Genomic DNA, 20,089 nt, shown 5'->3' on the forward strand with positions numbered 1-20,089 from the left:
TCCATAGACACAGGGACACTTTCTTGACAGGGCTTCAGCTACAGCCACCCTGACCCCTCCCTCACCAGCCAACCATCACCAGCTTCTTCCGGACCCACGGGGAGGACACCCATACAGTGGATCCCATGGACCGCCTCAGAGGAGTTACCTTGGACCGGGCCTCCACATTTCGGCGTGCATGACACCCTCAGCCCCTTGGACATTGGCCACGATCCCCTCATCAGCTCCAAATCCTGGACATGCTCCATTGCCATCGAGCTACCTTTCCATGTGACGTAGCTGAGGGAGACCTCTTGGCCATACTCATTAGCCCCATGCTTGATATTTTGGAGAGTGGTATACCATCTAATGGGGGCTGATGCTCATGTCATGTTTCATGTTCTTGGTATACCATGATGAGATTTCCATGGACAATTTTGTATCACTCCAGTGAGATAGTTTTGTTATGTTTCTATTTTATTTTCGATTCCATGATGAGATATGGCATGGACATTATTGTATCACTTGCTCATTGGGTCTTTCGTGGACGTGTAATATATCTGCCTTCCTTTCTTTTTTCAGCCCTATATGAGAACCTTTGGTTGTGTGAGGCCGAAAAGAGGGGCTGAGACTCCATGAATCCAGGCCTTAAGGAATTCCATCGATGACATCCTGTCCACAAGGAAGGCACAATCCACTTTGTCAAAGGCCTTCTTGAAGTTGTGCAGTAACTGAAGGGGTGGGAGGCAATGAACTAAGTGCAAAATCAGGCATACCATACTCCAAGCTGGCCCTCGAGTGGTAGGTGTCTCAAAGACTCGAGGGCAAGCCTCGAGTACATGCGGGGATTCATGTGACTAATGTGATGGAGGTATGTGACTATCTGCTGAAAGAGTTGCATCCACTACCATCAGGGCTGCAGCAAACTCTGCCTGGATAATCTAGTGTTGGAGTGATGCTTTGTTGTAGGTCATACGGGAGAGCATCAAGGCTAGTGTCACGAGGGTGTCAAAAAGCCAACCCTTTGTCCTGGTTTCCTGGAAATGTGCCTTGAAGCACTATGCCTTCCCAATCAAAGTTATGAGAAATTCCTTGACTCCGAGTTTGGGGATGGTACAGCAGCTTACCAAGCAGGCACTCAAGGTAACCTAATGAGATTTACAACCGTCATAGAGGCATTTGATAGGCTTTAGTGCTCAAATTTGTGGCTCTAACACCAACTTGGGGAGCACGGCTTTTATGGATCCCCACTCCAACTAGATATCTTTGCTGCCATGTGGGAATTGGCGTATCTCCTGAACATGTTACGTATTGTAGTGGTTAACCAGGTCCTCCTCATAACGGTGTATGTACTCTTCTTGCAAACACTTGCAGAAACTCATGTACTAGTGTACAGTTGACAATCCTTGACAGGACCACTGAGAGTGATTAGCAATGTATTTTTTGCAACCATGCGGTACTCCCTACATTTTGGTCTCTGTCCCAATCCTCCACTGATCATGAATGGAGGCTGAATCGGAACTTATTTTGGTCTGAAGAAAATGCTTACTGCAACACTCATACCAGTCTCCTGAAATACTATCGTCTAGAGGCCTCAGTATCATTCACCTGGAGATTCAAAGAAGAAACCTACTCGCAAGCTCATGCACCAGGAGGGGAGCCATGGAAGGATATCCTAGGCCCTTGCATTGCAGGTAGTACTCCTAAACATGGAGAATCATCGCTGCCAGCAGTCGAGTAGATTTTCACATCAGCCAAACTTCGCCAACTGGCTTTTCCACCAGATTTTCAGGAGCCTAGGATAGGCTCAAACAGCTCTCCTACACAGCCCTCCCAGCACTGTGGAAGAGCATTAACAGCAGCCTTTGATCTGGAACAATTTGGTACATCTACCCTCTGGGTGTGTGATCTTACATCTGCTGGGTGCTTAAACTGCAGACCCGCTTAGTCTTTTAGGTCCTAGATCTTCTTCTCCCAGCTCCCCACTGAGCATCATCTGCCCACAAAGGTGGGTGAGATGTCAGTCACCATCAACTCTGCCATCACAGCCCAACAGCAATTTTGGGTCATCGGTTTCCATGGCCACCATAGTTGCATGAAACAGAAACGGCAACGGACGGCCTCTGGGAAACGGCAACGGCTCAAAACTAGGAAACAAAAACAGCTAGGAAACGGTGGATGTATGATACATGATATAAAAATAATAACTAGGGAAAAGTTTTTTTTTTTTTTTCCAAAAAGGAGACTTCTATTAAGTATGAAAAGATTTTACAAAATGGAAATTTCACACCAAGCAAGGTGGAGATCTCAACCAATCAGGAGCCTTGTGCTGCCAATAGGGTCCCGAATGAGAGGATGTGAAAAAGATACCAATGTCCCACTCTCTCATAAACTGGCCGCGCTTTCTCTCCGCAGTCCTCAAAGATCCCTGGATTCTGGCCCAGGTAGCCTGCCAACAACTCTGACTGGACGAATCTGGGGGCCCTCAATAAGGTCCTGCACATCACATCTCCCCAGCTGCCATCCATCCTGTACAGAAAAAAAGACCGGTACATCATCCTCCCTAGGCAAGGGGAGACCCATAACCTGAAGAGGAACACCTGTCCCAGAAAAAACCCCAAACCAACAATGATGACGGCCTTCCAAGAAAGATCCAGTAATCCAGTGGTTGGGAATGGCTGCATCAACCTGTGCAATTCTCCGGCTAGAGCCTCTCAAATGCTGTGTGAAATTCAATCTCTCTACCTCGGTGAGGCTCTGAAGCCTCTTCCAAGCTAGCACTGTGGGGCATAGGGTCTCCCAGCCAGCCCAAAGAATATGCATAGCTGCCCCAAGAGACCTACCATGCACATCTAAGATTCATTCCATAGAATCGGCTGCCGGTTAACTTCCTCCGCTGAACGTGGGGGGATGTGTACCAAAAAACTCCCGAGGCAGTCCCAGGCCCGTAGGAGTGACCTAACCAAGGGGGATGAAGGCGAGCGGTGAACTGCATCCGAAAAAATAAAGCGTGAGCTGAGAGTCCAGTCACCTCCGCGAACAGGGACACACTTCGTGATCTGCTGCATGAGAAAGTCCTTCCACGGCTCAGTGCCTGGAAGAAAGCCCCTAACAACAAGCTTACAAAGCAAAGCCTTACATTGCACCTCTAGCCCAAGCAACTCTAGCCCTGGTGTGTGCATTTCCATCAAGCCCTGACCAAAGAAAGTTCCGAATAAGGTGACGAAGCTGGCAAATGCAGCCCTTATGAAAAATCCAGCACGAAGCGATAAACCAGGCCGTGGCTAGCAAAACTTGGTTAACCACCAAAGCTCTAGAGGCCAAGTCGAGCTTCCTCCTACTCCAGTGATGAAGTTTGCTTTTAATCAAGCTGTTGTGCAGGGGAGATGTCAACGCCCACCTGACAACCAAGGTATTTGGTAGAGCATCCTCTCTCAATCCAAGTAAAACCAACATCTGTACCCCAATCTGCAAGAGGAGAATCACTGATCCAAAAACCAACTGACTTATGCCAATTGATAGTAGCTCCTGCTGCCAAACAAAAGGCCTCCAAGGTTGTCCAGAAAGCACATAAACAAGCATGTGAAGCCTCAAGGAACAACGCCATATCATCTACTAATTCATAGTCCAAAAACTCTTCCTCCGTGCATAAAGGCAGCCTGAGACCCACAACCCCAGGGGCAGTCCGAAGAAACCTGGTCATAGCCTCAGCTACAATGAGGTACAGTAAAGGGGCAAGGGGACAGCCCTGCCTCACTAAACGCGAAATCTGAAAACGCTCACCATGCCCCCCATAGGCTAAAACAGTGCTATGAGCCTCCCTCTATAGGCAGGACACTCCTCTGATCCAGTTTTGGAAAAACCCCATGTGTGCCATAGTGCCCTCCAAAAAATCCCAATCCACTCTGTCATAAGCTTTTTCAAAATCAAGCAAAGGAATGGCAAGAGGCTGCTGACTAGACTTTGCCCACTCGACAACTTCCCAGAAAGAAAAGATGTTATCAAATATACTCCTTCCTTGGAGGAACCCATTCTAGGTATCATGGATAGTCCTTTGGAGAATCGGCTGCAACCTTATACTCAAGGCTTTAGCAGAGATTTTATATGCAGATCCAAGGAGGGTGATGGGCCTCCATTGCTTGATGTCAATCTTGTCCCCACCCTTGGGGATAAGGTGAATCAGCCCCTCCGTGAGGTATGGAGGCATCATACCCGACAACCACATTTCCTGAAGGGCAACAGTGATAGCATCTCCAATATGATCCCAAAGAAGAATAAAGAAGGCGGGAGAAAGACCATCATCCCCTGGAACTGGAAAGAGCATGCAGTGTGTGAAGGAATTCATCCTTCGAGAAAGGGGCATCCAAGGAAGAACACATAGCATCTGTAATGAGCCTAGGCATGCACTCCCAAACTTTCTGCCGTGCCACATCTCTCTGAGGAGAGGGCACCTCTGCAGTCAACAAAGACTGATAAAAATCTGAAGCAATACCCCTCACCTTATCAGGCTCAATCTTAACCTCACCCTATGAATCCTGCAAGTACCTCACAGAATCCCTGCTATGGGAAGGCCTGTGCGCTGAAAAAAACTCTTTGTTGCATCTACCACCCATCTGAGTCCAAAAAGCCTTGTTCACATGAAAGGCGAACTAAGCCCTCCTGTCCATGGCCAAGTGCAGCTCTGCTCCTAACTGTGGTCAAGAGGTCTGTAATCCAAGACGCATGTGGATGCTTTTCATGTTCCCTCTAAAGTGCAGCAATCCTAGCCTAATAGCTCTCTCGTTGTCCAGAGCCTCCTTCTTCTTGGACAAGGCAATGCTATGATAATGATGGCTGGTCCTCTCAAGAGCTAGCGCAATATTATGACGAGGATCAAGACCGTCACAAGATCTCCATATCTCTTTGATCTCAAGGGAGATGTCAGCATCTAGATAAAGAGAGTCAGGGATACGGACACGACGAGAGGCCGAGCGAGCCCCAGCTCCCTGAGACACAAAACGACGGGGAAATGATCGGATTTGGTGGTGCCAAGCATAATAGCAATGGTGCCTCCTCTGTCCAAGGACCAATCATCCACATAAAACCTGTCCAGACGTGCAAAGATGCTCTCATCCCTGCTCCTGTGGTTATGCCAAGAGAAAGATAAGGAATTCGGCATTCTCTGGAAGTCATCCTCAGTCCAGCAATCCCTGCCAAAAAAGGAAAGCGTGTACCTCTCCCATGAGGTTCGCTCCAAAGGGTGTAAACCCCCTTCGCGTCCACCCTTCTTGTGGGAAGGTTGCTCAACCATATTAAAATCTCCTCCCACTATCCAATGATCAACCTAGGGAATGACATTTGTAATGGTGTCCCAAAAGGCCACCCTTTCACCTGTCACGTTAGGTGCATAGATATTCAAGATTCCCAATTTCTGACCCTCATGCATGATCAAGATTTACTGTGCTCTAGCAGGGATGATAACACCGTGCCCAATAACATGAGGCATAACAAATGCTGCCGCTGAAATACAAACACCCCCTCTAGTCCCAATTGCCGAGGACCAGAAGGTGTGGCCAAAAAGCATCTTACCAGTTTTGCCACACTGAGATCTATCCAATTTGTGTTCGTGCAACAAAAGTACATCCATAGACCCTCCTGTAACAGCACGGTGAAGCTGGTCCTTCAGAAGGCGCTTCCTACCATGAGTGGGAAGCCCTCCAAGGCCCTGAACATTCCATGAGACGATTCTCATGGAAGAGAAGAGGGTTTGACCCCCGATCTAAGAAGACGATGGGCAGCTTGAGGACGCCTCTCATAATGCTGGAGGACGGGAAAATCCACGGGGCAAAGTCCACTGACATGCCCTTGTCCGAGGCCCTGCACAGTACCTGCATATGTACAAGAAACCTGTTCGCCCTGCAGGGCATCAAGGGCAATGGCATCATGCTGAAAATCATGCAATACATGATCCCCACTGCACTGAACATCCTGCATATCACCCCCTCCAAGTAGAGAGGACTCAACAAAATCATCCTGATTTGAGATATCATCTCTCTGCAAAGATGCATCAGCTAACACATCCCTCTGACCAGAAACATCATCTATCTGTACATGATCCGAGGAGGCCTTCCCGTCAATCGCACCAAGGGGACGGGCGTGAGAGATAGCTCGCCACACCTGGCGGACTGAAGGACGGGGAGGAACCAAGGGAGGTGGCGCCTGAGAAGCACGCTTACGAGGCCTCCTGCGAACTCGAGCCCGACAGCAATCTCAAGCAAAGTGACCCTGTTGGTGACAAACCCGGCACTGATCGGGTTTACCTGCAATCTCCATACGTTGCTTCAAAGGGCCACAAGGGCCCGGAAGCAAAACATAGTCCTCAAAGAGCTCTGATGTCGGCAAGGCGTGGAGGGGGGGCACTTGAAGAACCAGCCCAAAGGCAGACCCGATGGCCTCTAACATAGGCCAATATGCGCGAGGAAGACCTGGGAATCTGATAGTAATCGGGAAACGGTTCCGGTCTTCCTCAACAGGGTCAAAATAGCTGGAGTAGGGAAGGAAGAATATCTTCCTTGGGCCCAATGGCAAAGGGCTGCCCTTCAAAACCTCTGAGGCTGCGTCCTCAGAATCAAAATCCACTTTGAAGAAACCTCTTTCAAGATCCCTGACATCTCAAAAGTGTGGAGCGAGGTCGGAGGGCAGAGCCGCCAGGACCCAATCCCGAGCCTGGAGAAGGGACGGGTGAGATCCAAAGATTTTGGCAATGAGGGTCGTTTTGGAGTCTCTCTATTTCGCGTAGAGGACCGCGAGCTCGGCTTTGGAAAAAACAATGGTTCGCCCAGTCGAGGGAGAATGATTGCCATGATGCTAATCGAAGAAAAAGGCCAACTTGAACCCGGATGAGGAGCAATCCGAACCAAGGGGAAGAGGCAGGCAAGGAAGCGGAGGAAAGGAAGAGAGGGTGGAAAAGGGCAAAAAAGAGAAAAAAAAATAAAAGGAAGAAAAAAGAAGAAAAAGAAAAAGAAAAGAGAGAGAAATGAAATGAAATGTTATATTAACGTCTTCAAAAGGCCAAAGTGACCTATGAGACCAAAGTTACAACCATGTGACATCTGATACACTGTCTGGAAAAGAAAAGAAAGAACTGAAGGTAAGTATCTAGCCCCACAATACATCAGTAGGCGGCATCCGGAAGCAGCAACTAGGGAGAGTGGGAAGCTAATGCTACTAGTCAAAATGGGGTACATGAGTACATGGATACATGAATACATGAATATGGGGGAGTACAAAAGTGACAGTGAGTACAACAGTATATGGCTGGAGTCGTAATCATCCTAGGAGCTCTAGCATGGGTCTCTGCCGGATGGCCTGGATATCTGCCATAGTGAGATGCCTGGTTGGACGAGCCCGATGCCTCGCAATGATGCTCTGAATCCTCCGGTGTAGGCACCGTCTCCGATGTGAGGATCCGCAAACCCTCAGGCGTCTAGATCTGCTCAACTGGATAGCTCTCTCAACTAGAGTCCCACGGGGTGCCCACTGCTAGGCTGTCGGCTGTGTGTCCTCCCGGGTAGTCCCTCTAAAGAAGTCAGTAATCTGTCTCTGTGTGGACTCCCTGCTAGTCGGGCGTCTGCTCCTGATAATGGACTCTCTGAGCCTGCGGATCTACAGGAGATAAAAACCCAAGCATCGCTGATCACAATAGTCCATGACTCTAGCCAGTGGTCCAAATCCCTCTCTGAAAAGGCAATGGTAGCGCCCTCGAATCTCATAATATGCTGTGCAGCGACAGATGTAGTGCCCCTCCGTCTCTGGCCGTCTCTAGCTCTATCCAACAAATCTGACAAATCCTGTCCCCTGGAGGTATGTCTCTAAATCTGCCTCTCTCTATCTCTAACTGATGTGAAGAGGTGCGGATCTGCCCAATGGCGCACCTCAATCCATGAGACAGATGGGTATCCATGTAGCTCGGTCTAAGTATAAAGCCATCCTCAGTGGTGCGGAGAAGATGGTCTCTATAGAAAGCCATCCTCGTCCCCAACTCCTGTGAGGGCTCTAGCCATGTCCTCCTAGTGTCCAACTGAATGAGGTCCTGTCTGATGACTCTACTAATCTCAGAATGTGTCAAGGTGAGAGAGGGTGCCTCCAGAGAGTATTGGAAGGGTGGAAGTCTGTCTAAACTGAACCCGTGGAGCTCAAACCAGGATGCTATCTGCGCATACAAACATGAAGTGTCTCCCTCCATGGCTAGCTGATGAGAGGACTCTAAAGCAAGTCGTGCATACCGATGTCAGGGAAGCTCCCAGGTGCTATGAATGAAGGACACTGATCTGGCAAGAGCCTCAACTACGATCGGTGGTACTCCCATCTCGGCTCTAATAATCTGATGGGGTACCGAGGCCTTAGCCCGAATCATCCTGGAGATCATGGACACAAGTGGTCTCTCCATCGATCTCCATCCATCGTATGTGCATCCTGATCGACTGTGACGATGTAGGCTAGGCCCCGAGATCTGTACTCCATATAGCATAATAGCCGATGTGACCAACGTGTCAAAAAGCCACAGCTTAGTGCGTGGCTCCTAAAACTGTACCTGTGAGCACATCCTCTCTAGACCTCCTAGTGCTGCATGTGAACACCACTCCAAGATATGTGTATGAGTCAACATACTCCACTGTCTCCTGCCCATATGTGAAAATAGGCGCTGATCTCCAAACCCACTGAGCTGTAGTGTTAAACACCATAACCTTGGTCTTACCAAGGTTAACTGAGAGCCCACTGTCCTGTGCATAAGCATGTAAAGTATCCAAGTGCCTCTGCATACCCTCTGGTGAGTCTGCTATAAGCACAATATCATCAGCATATAAGAGCAGAGGTATCCAAGTGCCAGCCAACTAGGTTCCTCTGTCCCCTCGTGTCCCAATATAATCAGAGATCTCATCAATGTATAGTCCAAATAGAGTCGGAGAGAGCGGGCAGCCCTGTTTCACCCCTATAGTGGAGTGTATTGGCTGGGAGAGACCCTCTGAAGTCCGCACCCGCCCAACTACTGTCTCATAAAGTGCCATAATACCCCAAATGAGCTCACATGGAACCCCCAAGTCTTGCAGCCTGCGCATCAGTCTAGCTCTGGGTACTGTGTCAAAAGGCCTTGCGGAAATCCACAAAGCCACAGTAGATCCTCCTCCCATGTGCTCTGCCCTCCTCAATGATAGCCCTGAGGGTAAAGATATGATCCAAAGTAGAGAATCTCCTCCTGAAACCGGCCTGTCCCTGAGCTCGGACCCCTTGTCTCTCTGCCCATCTGCTCAACTCCTGCTCAAGAATAGAGGCATATAGCTTGGCCAGCGAGTGACCAATCATAATGGTGCGGTAGTTAGTCGGCAGGCTCGGATCTCCAGACTTGAGTACCGGCACAATCGTGGAAGTACTCCAAGTCCCAGGAAACCCCTCACACATGGCTCTATTAAACATGAGAGCTAGCAAGTCTACAATCATATCTCTAGCATGTATGAAATGCTCGGCTACAATGCCCTCATGATCCTCTCCAGATACATGGGGCGAGTATGCAATCTGTTGATGGCCCTCCTCACCATCTCTGCTGTGAAGAAGGTAGAAGTGGGTGGACAAGGCTCTGGAGGGTTCGGTAGTGGTGGCTGCTCTGGTACTGTGTAGAGGGAAAAGCTGTATACTCGCCCCATGTATCTGGAGAGGTAATGGCCGGAGGCGGGGGGGTGCTCTCTAAGAAATCTCCATTCCTTTCCAGAATCCTGACTCAAAAACAACTGATAGATGTCTCTCTCCAGCCGAGCTAAGAATGCTCTCTTCTTCTGCCGAATGAGGGATCGGAAGATGATGCGTGACTGTCTATATGTAGTAACACCTGTGGCCACCTCTCTCTGTAGCCGGGCTCTGAGCTCCCTACAGTCATCATCATACCAACTATTCTAGGGCATGCTCCCAGGACGTGGTCGTACTATGGGCTGCGTGTGTGGGAAGGCCGTCGCTGCAGCTGTATGTAAAGCCTCTGTCAGGATCTATGTGAGCTCTGCTAATGGCCTCTGTGGATCCTCTGCACTCAACAAGTTGTAGATCTCTGCAGTGTATACTCCATCAGTCTCTCTACAGAAGGTATATCTCGGGTGATAGGAGGACTGCCCAACCTGGCGGGTACTGTAGTAGAAATCCACCGTAAAGGAGAGAAGTGCATGATCCACCGTAACTCCGATGGGCCTGGGGCCAATCACGAAATCTTGGATACTCGGGATGAAGGTTGGTGAGGCTAAAACTGCTGGCCCCATGTCTGTGTGGAAAGCAAGTAAAGCCACTGGCAAGTGGATACCTCTCTAAGCCATTTAAAATGGCCAGCCCATGTGCAGTCCCCATCTCCAAGAGGTATCTCCCATACTCAGTACACTCCACCTCATCTTGTGATCTCTGGGTCAAACACATCTCCTCCACATCTCTCTCTCTCAACATCTCCTCCGAACTGTCAAAGAAGGAGGTCTGGTACTGAGCCGTTCGAGCATTAAAGTCCCCAAGTATGATAACATCTCCCTCCCTGGAGAACTCCCATATGTCCTCATCTAGAATCATATATGGAGATTGCCCCTTGGGCGCTGCATAATGAGATGTGCTGGGTGGAAAGTAACATATAGCAATGTATAGGGGTCTACCCTCACTTTGAAGCACATGTACCTCGCGCTCTCATCACGGCGCATAACATGGATGAGTGGCTGAAGCTCCTCTCTAAAAAGAACTGCAACTCCTCCAGATCCGCGACCACCATGCTTCGAACGGGCCTCCTGTCTACAAGTCGTCTCCCATCTGTATCCCGCCACTCTCGGTAATGTGCTTCCTGGGGCCTGATGTGTCTCCGAGTAGAAGATGATGTCCCTATCTCTAAAGTTGTCCTCAAAGGCCCCCACATCCAGTTTCAATGCTCCGTTGCAGTTCCATACTGCAAGTCTCAGACTGGTCCCATAGGTCTCGCACCGTCAGGCGGTGCGTCTCTCTAGTATCACCACTCTGCCTCTTCTGTAAAATGCTAGCTTCCCTTTTTCTCTGGCTGCCCTAATCTCCGGCATGCACTCCCTCATATGTGCTAGCTGTGCCAAGGTAAGGTCATCTCCTAAAAAGATGCCCGTTTTCTTAAGGGCGGAGCGCTTGGCCAAGAAATGCCAAGAAATCCTTCTTGGCCTCCAAGGTGGGACAGAGTAAAATGAGAGCTCTCTCCTTCGAGCTCTCTCCTCCATTATTGTCTTTCTTGCCCACTCTCCAAGCCCCCGTGTGTGTAGGCCTCGAAATGCCCATGCGTGTGTATAAATCTTTGGCTTCCTCCTCTACATTGTCACCGTCCTTAAGACCCATGATCCGCACATGAAGTTCCCTTGTCTTTCTTCTTTGTTCCTCCTCAATGGTTAGGTTCATAATCTTCGAGGTAGATGTGCTTTCGGCCTCCTTGTTCTTACCTTTCTTGACCACTTCTATCCATTTCTCCGTTTCATCTACTTGCTTTTGCGTCTTCGTGAGCACCTCCACTCACAAGGAGGTCTCCCGGGCCTTCTTTTCTTCTCCCTCTTGAAGTGTTCTCACTTGGGCCTTGATGGTGTTCAGCTCCTCCATCATGACGGGCTGAATTTCACCTTCCTCAAGCTTATGTTGAGCACGTGCTTCTTCTATCTCCTTCTTGAGATTTGCGATCTCTGCATCTTGGGCTGCTATCCGCGCTTCAAGCTTCTTGACTTTGTCAAGAAGGCTCCGGTTGACCATATTAATTGCATTGTCCGTCTCTTTCTTGTGTTGTTGGATGGCTGCCTTGATCAGGTCTTCAATGTCGATCCTCTCCATCTTGTCTTGGGCTGAAAAAGGCTGGTTTTGGGTTAAAAATTAATTAACCCTTGGCCAAAGGAAGAGCTTTGTGCGTGTCTGTAGCGCTTCCCAGAGAGAGAGAGAGGCCAGAGGGGGCTGTTGCGAAGAGAGAGAGAGATAGGCAACAGGCGGGAGAAGGAAGCAGGCGGGAGAGGGAGAGAGAGAAAGAAAGAAAGAAAGAAAGATATATTAACGTCTGCAAAAGGCCAAAATTGGCCTATGAGACAAACAAGTAGTACAATGATGTTCCTCCAGTCATCAAGAGGAAAATGTGGAGTGAGAATAAAATGTACAAGTATGACAACACGACCATAGGGGACTCAATGGTGGTGTACAAACGAGAGGGTGTGGATGGAGTACTAGGGCTACTAATGCATCTCTATATGCTGAAGGGGTGATACAAGTATGATATGTTATCTACTCCTAACTCCATCCAGTCCCATAGTCTGGGTACAATATGTCATACATCCGATCTGAGGATGCCGTAAATGTTTGGAACAGGCGTCCTGGATCAGAGCGAAAGTGTGCCAACTGCTCGTCGACCTCCTGCTGGTGTCGAGACCGGATGGCCGCAACCTCTCTGTGGTGTAGCCGCGATGTCTGGTAGCCGGCTAGTCTGGGTCGTCGCCTAGCTCGAATCTCCTCCGCTCGCTGAGATGTCACTCCCAATGTATGTGGCTGGGCTACTGGTGCCAATCTCTGGAAGAAGTCAGTCAACTGCGACTGTCTTCCTCCGCTATGATGTGCAGGTGTCTGAAGTAAGATCTCCCTGTGTCTCTGTAGTGCTAGTAGTAGTCTGCCTAGCTGTCTCTGGTCCGATCTCTCCCAGATCTGTCTAAGTGATGTGGTCCCTCTAAAAACCTCAGGATAGCATGCCCTGATCTCCTGCAAAGCACCACATTGGCAAACAAAATGCTCCTCTCTCTCTACCCCCATCTGGCATAATCTGCAAATGCGCTCTGCTCGAGGGATGTGTGCTGCTCTCCCAGTCTTCTCGATCTCTAGTTGGTGAGAGCGAGAGAGAGAGAGAGAGAGAGAGAGAGAGAGAGAGAGAGAGAGAGAGAGTGAGAGAGAGAGTGGCGGGAGGGGGCTACGAGGAGAGAGAGAGATGGCCGAGTCCTTTTGGGGCGAGCAGAAGCGAAGAGCATGTGGGGGTGGAGTGAGAGAAGCGAAGCGAAGAGAGAGAAGCAGGCGAACAGAGAGAAGCAAAGAGAGAGGGGGAGTTGGCGGAGGGTGGAGTCGACCAGCTGGGGGGCGCACAGCAATCGTGCAGCAGTCGCACCGTGGGCAGCGAGCAGGAAGGGAGCGGCAGCTAAATGGGAGGCGGAAGGGTCAGGCAAAGCGAAGGAGGGGGGGTCAGCGAGGAGGGAGGCGGTGAAGGAGGGAAAGGCGGGAGGCAGCCGGGAAGGAAGCGAAGCGAAGGAGAGAGAAGCGAACAGAGAGAAGCGGGCGAAGAGAGAGAGAGAGAGAGAGAGAGAAAGAAAGAAAGAAAGAAAGAAAGATTTTATTAACGTCTTCCAAAAGACCGAACTCGGCCTATGAGACAAATTGGTGTACCTGTATGGGGTATCCTCTGTCATCCCAACAAAATGAAAAAGTACTGAACTAAAAAGCTGAATCTGGGTGTGCAATAAGTACAATGAGTGGGGGAGGGGATGAAGCTCTACTACTAGGAGAATGCAAAGCTATATGCATGGAGTATACAATCATGATATGCAACCTAGCTAGCTCCATCCTTACTGGGGGTATAAAATGGTATACATCAATGAAGGGGGTGTCCACAGCTCCCTGAAGAACATGCCTGGGTGTGCTCTGAAGCGAGCCAGTCTCTCCGCACCCTCTCTGTGAAACTGAGCTCTGATCTCTGTCATCTCTCTCTGGTATAGGCATGGTGTCCGAAAGCCAGGTGTCCTCTGTCTCCTGCGGGCTCTGAGTGTCTCTGCTCTCTAGAGCATAGTGACAGGGGGACGGCGGGACGCCCACGTGGGACGTGGGAACGCCGTCCCGATTAACTGCAGGCGCGGGACGGAGGCGGGACGGCCCAGGGGACGGGACGGAGGGGACGTGGCAAGGGGACGGGCGTCCCCGTCGGAGGGGACGGCGGGATGTTGTCAGCCGGGGACGGGGGACGCCTGCAACGGCGCAACGGCTACAGAAATCTAGCCTTTTTTTTTCGGGCAACGGCTACTAGCCGTTGGCGGCTGGCCGTTTGAGGCTGGCCGTTTGAGAGTTTGAGAGAGAGAGAGCTGCCATATGCTATATAATGGGCTTATGCTACTCCTCTTCTACTCATTGCTCAAGCCTTCCATGAATGATGATGTACCTCTCACCATCTCCCTCTCCTACTCAAGCTTTCCTCTCCACTATCTCCCTCTCCTACTCCACCACCTTCCTCTCCACCCTCTCCTACTAGACTACTTCAATCTTCCCTCTACCTCTTCTCCTACTCTACCCTCTAAGCTCTCTCCACCCTCTTCTACTAGACTACTTCAATCTTCCCTCTACCTCTTCTCCCACTCTACCCTCTAAGCTCTCTCCACCCTCTTCTACTAGACTACTACTAAGTTACTAACTATTCATGGCATCCTCTTCTCGTGCGGGCGGTAGGAGTAGAACGGATGGGTGGTCATGGTGGGATGAGGTCAACTTCGAGCCTCCTACTCATGCGGGGGGTGCACGTCCATGGACATGTAAGCTTTGCCCATATAAGCGTGTGGGTGGGGCCAATAGGGTGAGGGCCCATTTGTTGCATGAGCCCGGTCATGAGGTGAAATTTTGTGAGCGGGTCACACCGGAGATAAGAAAGGAGCTTCTTGCAAAGCTTGCCGCCCATCAAGCTTTGAATGCAAGCCAAAGGGTGCGTGGAGTGGATCCCAACACTTATGTCACTCCAACCCAAACATCAGGTTCTACATCGGGTGGTGGTGCATCTTCATCTACCCCTCTACCACGTCCTCCTCGTGGCACTACTCGTGGCTTCACACAAGCTGCCTTCTCAATGCCGCAACCTAGTCCACCCTCTCTCTCTCGTCGGCAAAGTACTCTTGAGGGGAGTTGGGATCCCAAAAAGAAGGAGGAGGTTGATGCCGCGGTGACCCGCTTCTTTTTTCATGACCACATTGCTTTTCGTGTGGCACGGTACGTATTTCACTCACATGATTTCATCATCATGTCTCACGAGTCACGATTCACGGGTCACCATTTTGCCATTCTAATTACTTACCCTCTTTTTTTTTGAAATGATAAATAGGTCCGACTACTTCAAAATGATGGTGAAGAAGATTGGCGAGTACGGTCCTCACTACACACCTCCATCCTCCGAAACCTTGCGGACCACTATGCTTCACAAGGAGAAACGCCTTGTTGAGCAAGCGGCGGCAAACACAAAGAGACAATGGGCTCTCAATGGAGTCTCTTTGATTGCAGACGGATGGAGTGACACGCGGAAAAGGTCTATCCATGGCCTTGTGGCATACTCACGGGGGGGGATGTACTTTGTCTCCTCACATGATGCTTCAGGGACGGGAAAGAGTGCGGATGTACTTGCTGCTAAGTGGAGTAGTGCTGTCGAGATTATCGGCCCCGAATGTGTGATCGGTTTCGTCACGGATGGTGAGGCGACAAATAGGGCAGCGGGAGCTATTCTTGAGAGTATGTATCCTCAAATCACCGTCTCTTTTTGCATGGAACATTGTCTCAATAATCTTTTGAAAGATATTGGGAAATTGTCATGGATTGAATTGGTGATTGATGATGCATGTGCAATTGTGACCTTCATCAACAATCACACATACCTTCTGGAGTCTGGAGAGAAATTCCCTGCCGTGAAGGGGCTGGGAGTGGGATGGATCTCTGAAAAAATGTAGTAATCTGTCTCTGTCGTCCCCCCTCTAGAGCTGTCTGAGCCTGTAATGATGTCTCTCTGTGGCGCTGTATGTCTAGAATGAATCTCCCCAGTATGCGCTGGTCTGCTGCCTCAAAGATCTGGCGTAGGGAATGTGGCTCTCTGAATAAAATGGGATATCTCTCTCTGATGGCTGTATATGCTCTGCATCTGCATACATAATGCTCCTCACTCTCCACCTCCTCTCTGCACAATCTGCATACCCTCTCCTCTCGGGGGATCTGTGCTGCTCTGCCCGTCTCAATCTCCAATCGGTGTGATGAAACTCAAAGATGACCAATAGCCACTCGGGAGCCGTGTGGAAAAAAGCCCTCCATGTATCTAGGCCTCTCTATAAATCCATCATCAGTGATACTCATGAAGTGATCTCTGTAGTATAGCATCTCCAGTGGAAGAGGCTGTGTAGGCGATATCCATGTCTCTCGTGTATAGAGCTGCCATAGGTCCTGTCTCAATACTCTGTTCCTCTCACTATGAGAGAGACGGATATGTGGTGCATCCCTGTCATACTGGAATGGTGGTAGATGATCCATGTCTAGGCCATGCTGTGAGAACCAATGTGTGACCTGTGCATACCATGATCCTCTGTCTCCTGCCCCTTAGCCAGCTGTCTAGATGCCTCAAAAGCTTTGTATGACAATCTCTCCTGTGGCATCTCTCTGAATATGTCTAGCAGGCATATAGTCTGAAATATGGCCTCTACTATCATAGGAGGCGCAGCAAACTCTGCTCGGATAATGTCATGAGGTACTGATGGTTTGCTGCGTATCATGCGTGCCATCATGAGGGCCTGTGGTCTCTCTATCTGTGTCCACCAATGGGTAGCAAGGCCTGGCACCCATACCGCTGCTCCATACATCAATGCCGGTGTGACTAATGTGTCAAATAGCCACCCGTTCGTCCGGGGCTCCTGAAAATGCGCCTGGTGGCACTATCTCTCTAGCATAGCCAATGCTCCATATCCCCGTGTCAATCTAGCTCTGGCTGCTGAACCCATGGTGAAGTGTGTGGCTGCTGCAGAGAAGGTAACCCCTAGGTACACGTATGATGTCACCACCTCCACCTGGCGTCCTGCGAGAGTGAATGTCAGCTGACTCCTGCCCTATCTCGATGTATAAAAGACCATAACCTTGGTTTTCCCAAGGTTCACAGTAAGACCCCTCTGTGTGCAGAATCATCAAGTGCATGTAGATGCTGCTGTAGACCACCGCTGTAGACCACCTGGAGACCCAGACACTAATACAATATCATCGGCATAAAGCATAATATGTACTGAGGTACCTGCTAAATCAACTCCATCTCCGCCTCCCCGTGTAATGAAGTCAGCCACCTCATCAACGTATAACCCAAATAGCGTGGGGGAAAGTGGGCATCCTTGCTTCACACCAATGGTGCTAGCAATAGTCTCGGACATACCTCCTGGACATCCTTGCTTCACACCAATGGTGCTAGCAATAGTCTCGGACATACCTCCTGGACATCTGACTCGCCCAAAAACCTGGTCATATAATGCATAAATGCCCCATGTCATATCTGCTGGTATGCCAAGAGACTGCAGGCGCTGAAAGAGCCTCTCTCGTGGTACTGTGTCAAATGCCTTGCGGAAATCCCCAAAGCAGCAATAGAGCTTTCTCTTCCTCACTCTGGCCTGATCAATCATACATCTCAAAGTGAATACATGGTCAGTGGTAGAGAAAGCTCTCCTGAAGCCTGCGTGCCGTGATGAGCGTAAACCTGCTTGCTCAGCATATAAGCTAAGCTCTTGCTCCAACACTGCACCATAGAGTTTGGCCAGCACGTGGCCAACCATAACCGTCCTGTAGTTGCTCGGATCGAGCATATCCCCTATTTTGTGAATCGAGAGAGATCGAGAGAGAGAGAGAGAGAGAGAGAGAGAGAAATGAAAAAATGAAATGAAATGTTATATTAACGTCTTCAAAAGGCCATAATGACCTATGAGACCAAAAAGTTACATCATGGTGGATCTGATACAATGTTTGGATAAAAAACCAGAAAATGAAAAATAAAGATGATACTACTGGCACCTAGAGAGAGAGAGAGAGAGAGAGAGAGAGAGAGAGAGAGAGAGAGAGAACAAATGATAGCACCGAAGGGAGCGGCGGCTACACGGGAGGCGGAAGGGTCAGGCGAAGCGAAGGAGGGGGGGTCAGCGAGGAGGGAGGCGGTGAAGGAGGGGAAGGCGGGAGGCAGCCAGGAAGGAGGCGAAGCGAAGCGAAGGCGGGAGGCAGCCGGGAAGGAGGCAAAGCGAAGGGGGGAGAGAGAGAGAGAGAGAGAGAGAGAGAGAGAGAGAGAGAGAGAGAGAGAGAGAGAGAGAAAAGAAAAAAGAAAAAGAAAAGAAAAGAAAAGAAAAAAGAAGAAAAGAAGAAACAAGAAAAAGAAAAGAAAAAAAAACAAGAAAAAGAAGAAGAAAAGAAAAGAAGAAAGAAGAAAAGAAGAAAGAAAAAGAAAAATGAAAAGAAAAAGAAGAAAAAAGAAAAAAGAAAAAAACCAAGCGAAGAAGGGCGGGGGAAGGGCAGCGCAGCAAAGGCTGCGCAGAATGGAGGAGGCGGAGGAAGGAGGGGAGGTGGCAGGTGAGGAAGGGCTAGGGAAGGGCAGCGCAGCAAGTCTGCGCAGAAAGGAGGCGGCGGAGGAAGGAGGGGAGGCGGAGAGAGGAGGGGAGGCGAACAAGGAGAGCAAGAGGGGATGGGGCGCAGACAGGAGACAGCAGCGGGAGGAAGAGGGGCGGGCAGAAGCAGGGGTGAACAACGGGAGAGGAAGGAGGGGGGGCAGAGGAAGGAAGGGGGGCGACACAGACGACAGAGGCGGAGGGTCAGGGAGCTCGCAGGTCTTCAGCACGCCCTAGGGAAAAGTTTGAGTACACCATCATAAATAAATATTGAGAAAAATTTGTAGAAAAACACTAAGCAACCACTAGATGAGACAAATCAGTAGGTGATTTTTTATTGGAGATTAGGAAACGGAGAAACGGAGAAACGGAAACGGCGACTCTCGGGAAACGGTGTTTCCGCATTTCCGGGCTAGGAAACGGCAGTTTCCTGTTGCTATGATGGCCACACTTAGGAGACTAATCCCATCCCTCCTTAGGAAGCTGAGGACCCTCCTTGGCATTTATGGATTTGAGGTAACTGCCCCCATGCCCATCTGCACTAGGACGCAGGGGAGTGGCACCTTGCGTGATCCCGTAACAAGGCGTAACGAGGATCTTGCGCCTCTTCAGGACCAACACAACGAGCACTTCATCCCTTGGGGCACTTGTGGCTTTGGTGATGGAGGCACACCCAATCCCCCATCTACAAAGAGGATGATACAGGATTGGCACTCCACCTATCCTAACGGGATATGGATGTCCTGTGGCAAGGTGCTTGTGTAAGGTGCCCAAAACACACTGGGCTGCTTCTATACCATGCGACTCACCCAGAGATGATCAGCACTCTCACAGCTTTGTAGATCTAGAAAGGTTTCAGCCACAAATGACAGACAACAGAGGGTTCTGCCACTCCTCACACGGTCTATCTACTCTCATCTGAACTAACCTCATTGACACCCTCCATGGCCCATGAGAACACCTTCACAGCAGCTTGTGGGCAATGCAAGAACCAAGTGCAGCTTTTCTGGATGGTATAGGATTGGCACTCCACCTATCCTATCAGGAGATGGATGTCATGGTGCCAAGCCAGGTGCTTGCAAGGTGCCAAGACACTCTGGGCTGCTTCAATACCCCAGAGATTGAAGCATATTTTCCAGGTCAGATAGGGAGAAGGTTATGTTAGCTAATCGTCCCATTAGGCGTGCACATGGAGGTATGACGGTTTTGTTGCCAACACCAATGATAATGGTGTAGCACTTACCGGTTTGACTGTTTTGTTGAGGACCTTAAGATGCGGTTCCTGTCTATCATCACCACGAAACGTTTCAGCCCCAAAATGTTTCACCTTGAAACATAGAGTTTCACCCCGAGACAAACACGGACCGAAACGCCTATATATATATATATAATCAAGAGATATAAGTACTTGGAAAAAAAAAACCCCAAAAAAATAGCCATTTCAAATGCACATTTCAAGCAAGCGTTTCAGTGAAACTTCGAAACGTTTCAAGCATTTCAGACGTTTCACATTTCAGGGCTGCTGAAATGTGTTTCAAGGTGACCAAAAATCCTGTCCCACAGTATCTTGAGTGGCTCCAGAATGAGTTTCAGAGTTTGCATCACAACTTGCAACCCATGCTCCAGTTTGCCAACAAGGTCACACAGCTGGCCTTACAGTTACAAAATCGGACACTGTGAAGTGTGGTGCTTTCCTTCTTGTGAGAGCAGCCAGCCATGGAGAGTCCTCC

The 20,089-nt window shown here is 49.6% G+C and overlaps 1 protein-coding gene across 1 annotated transcript in view; it reads right to left on the minus strand.

Moving 5' to 3' along the window:
• The window catches only part of LOC147639792 (uncharacterized), a 115,513-nt gene that overhangs the window by 82,407 nt on the left and 13,017 nt on the right, over nucleotides 1-20,089 (minus strand). The window lies entirely within an intron of this gene.

The sequence above is a fragment of the Cibotium barometz genome, chromosome 3, assembly GCF_041138505.1.
Source record: "Cibotium barometz isolate CiBa-2024 chromosome 3, ASM4113850v1, whole genome shotgun sequence".
NCBI lineage: Eukaryota > Viridiplantae > Streptophyta > Polypodiopsida > Cyatheales > Cibotiaceae > Cibotium > Cibotium barometz.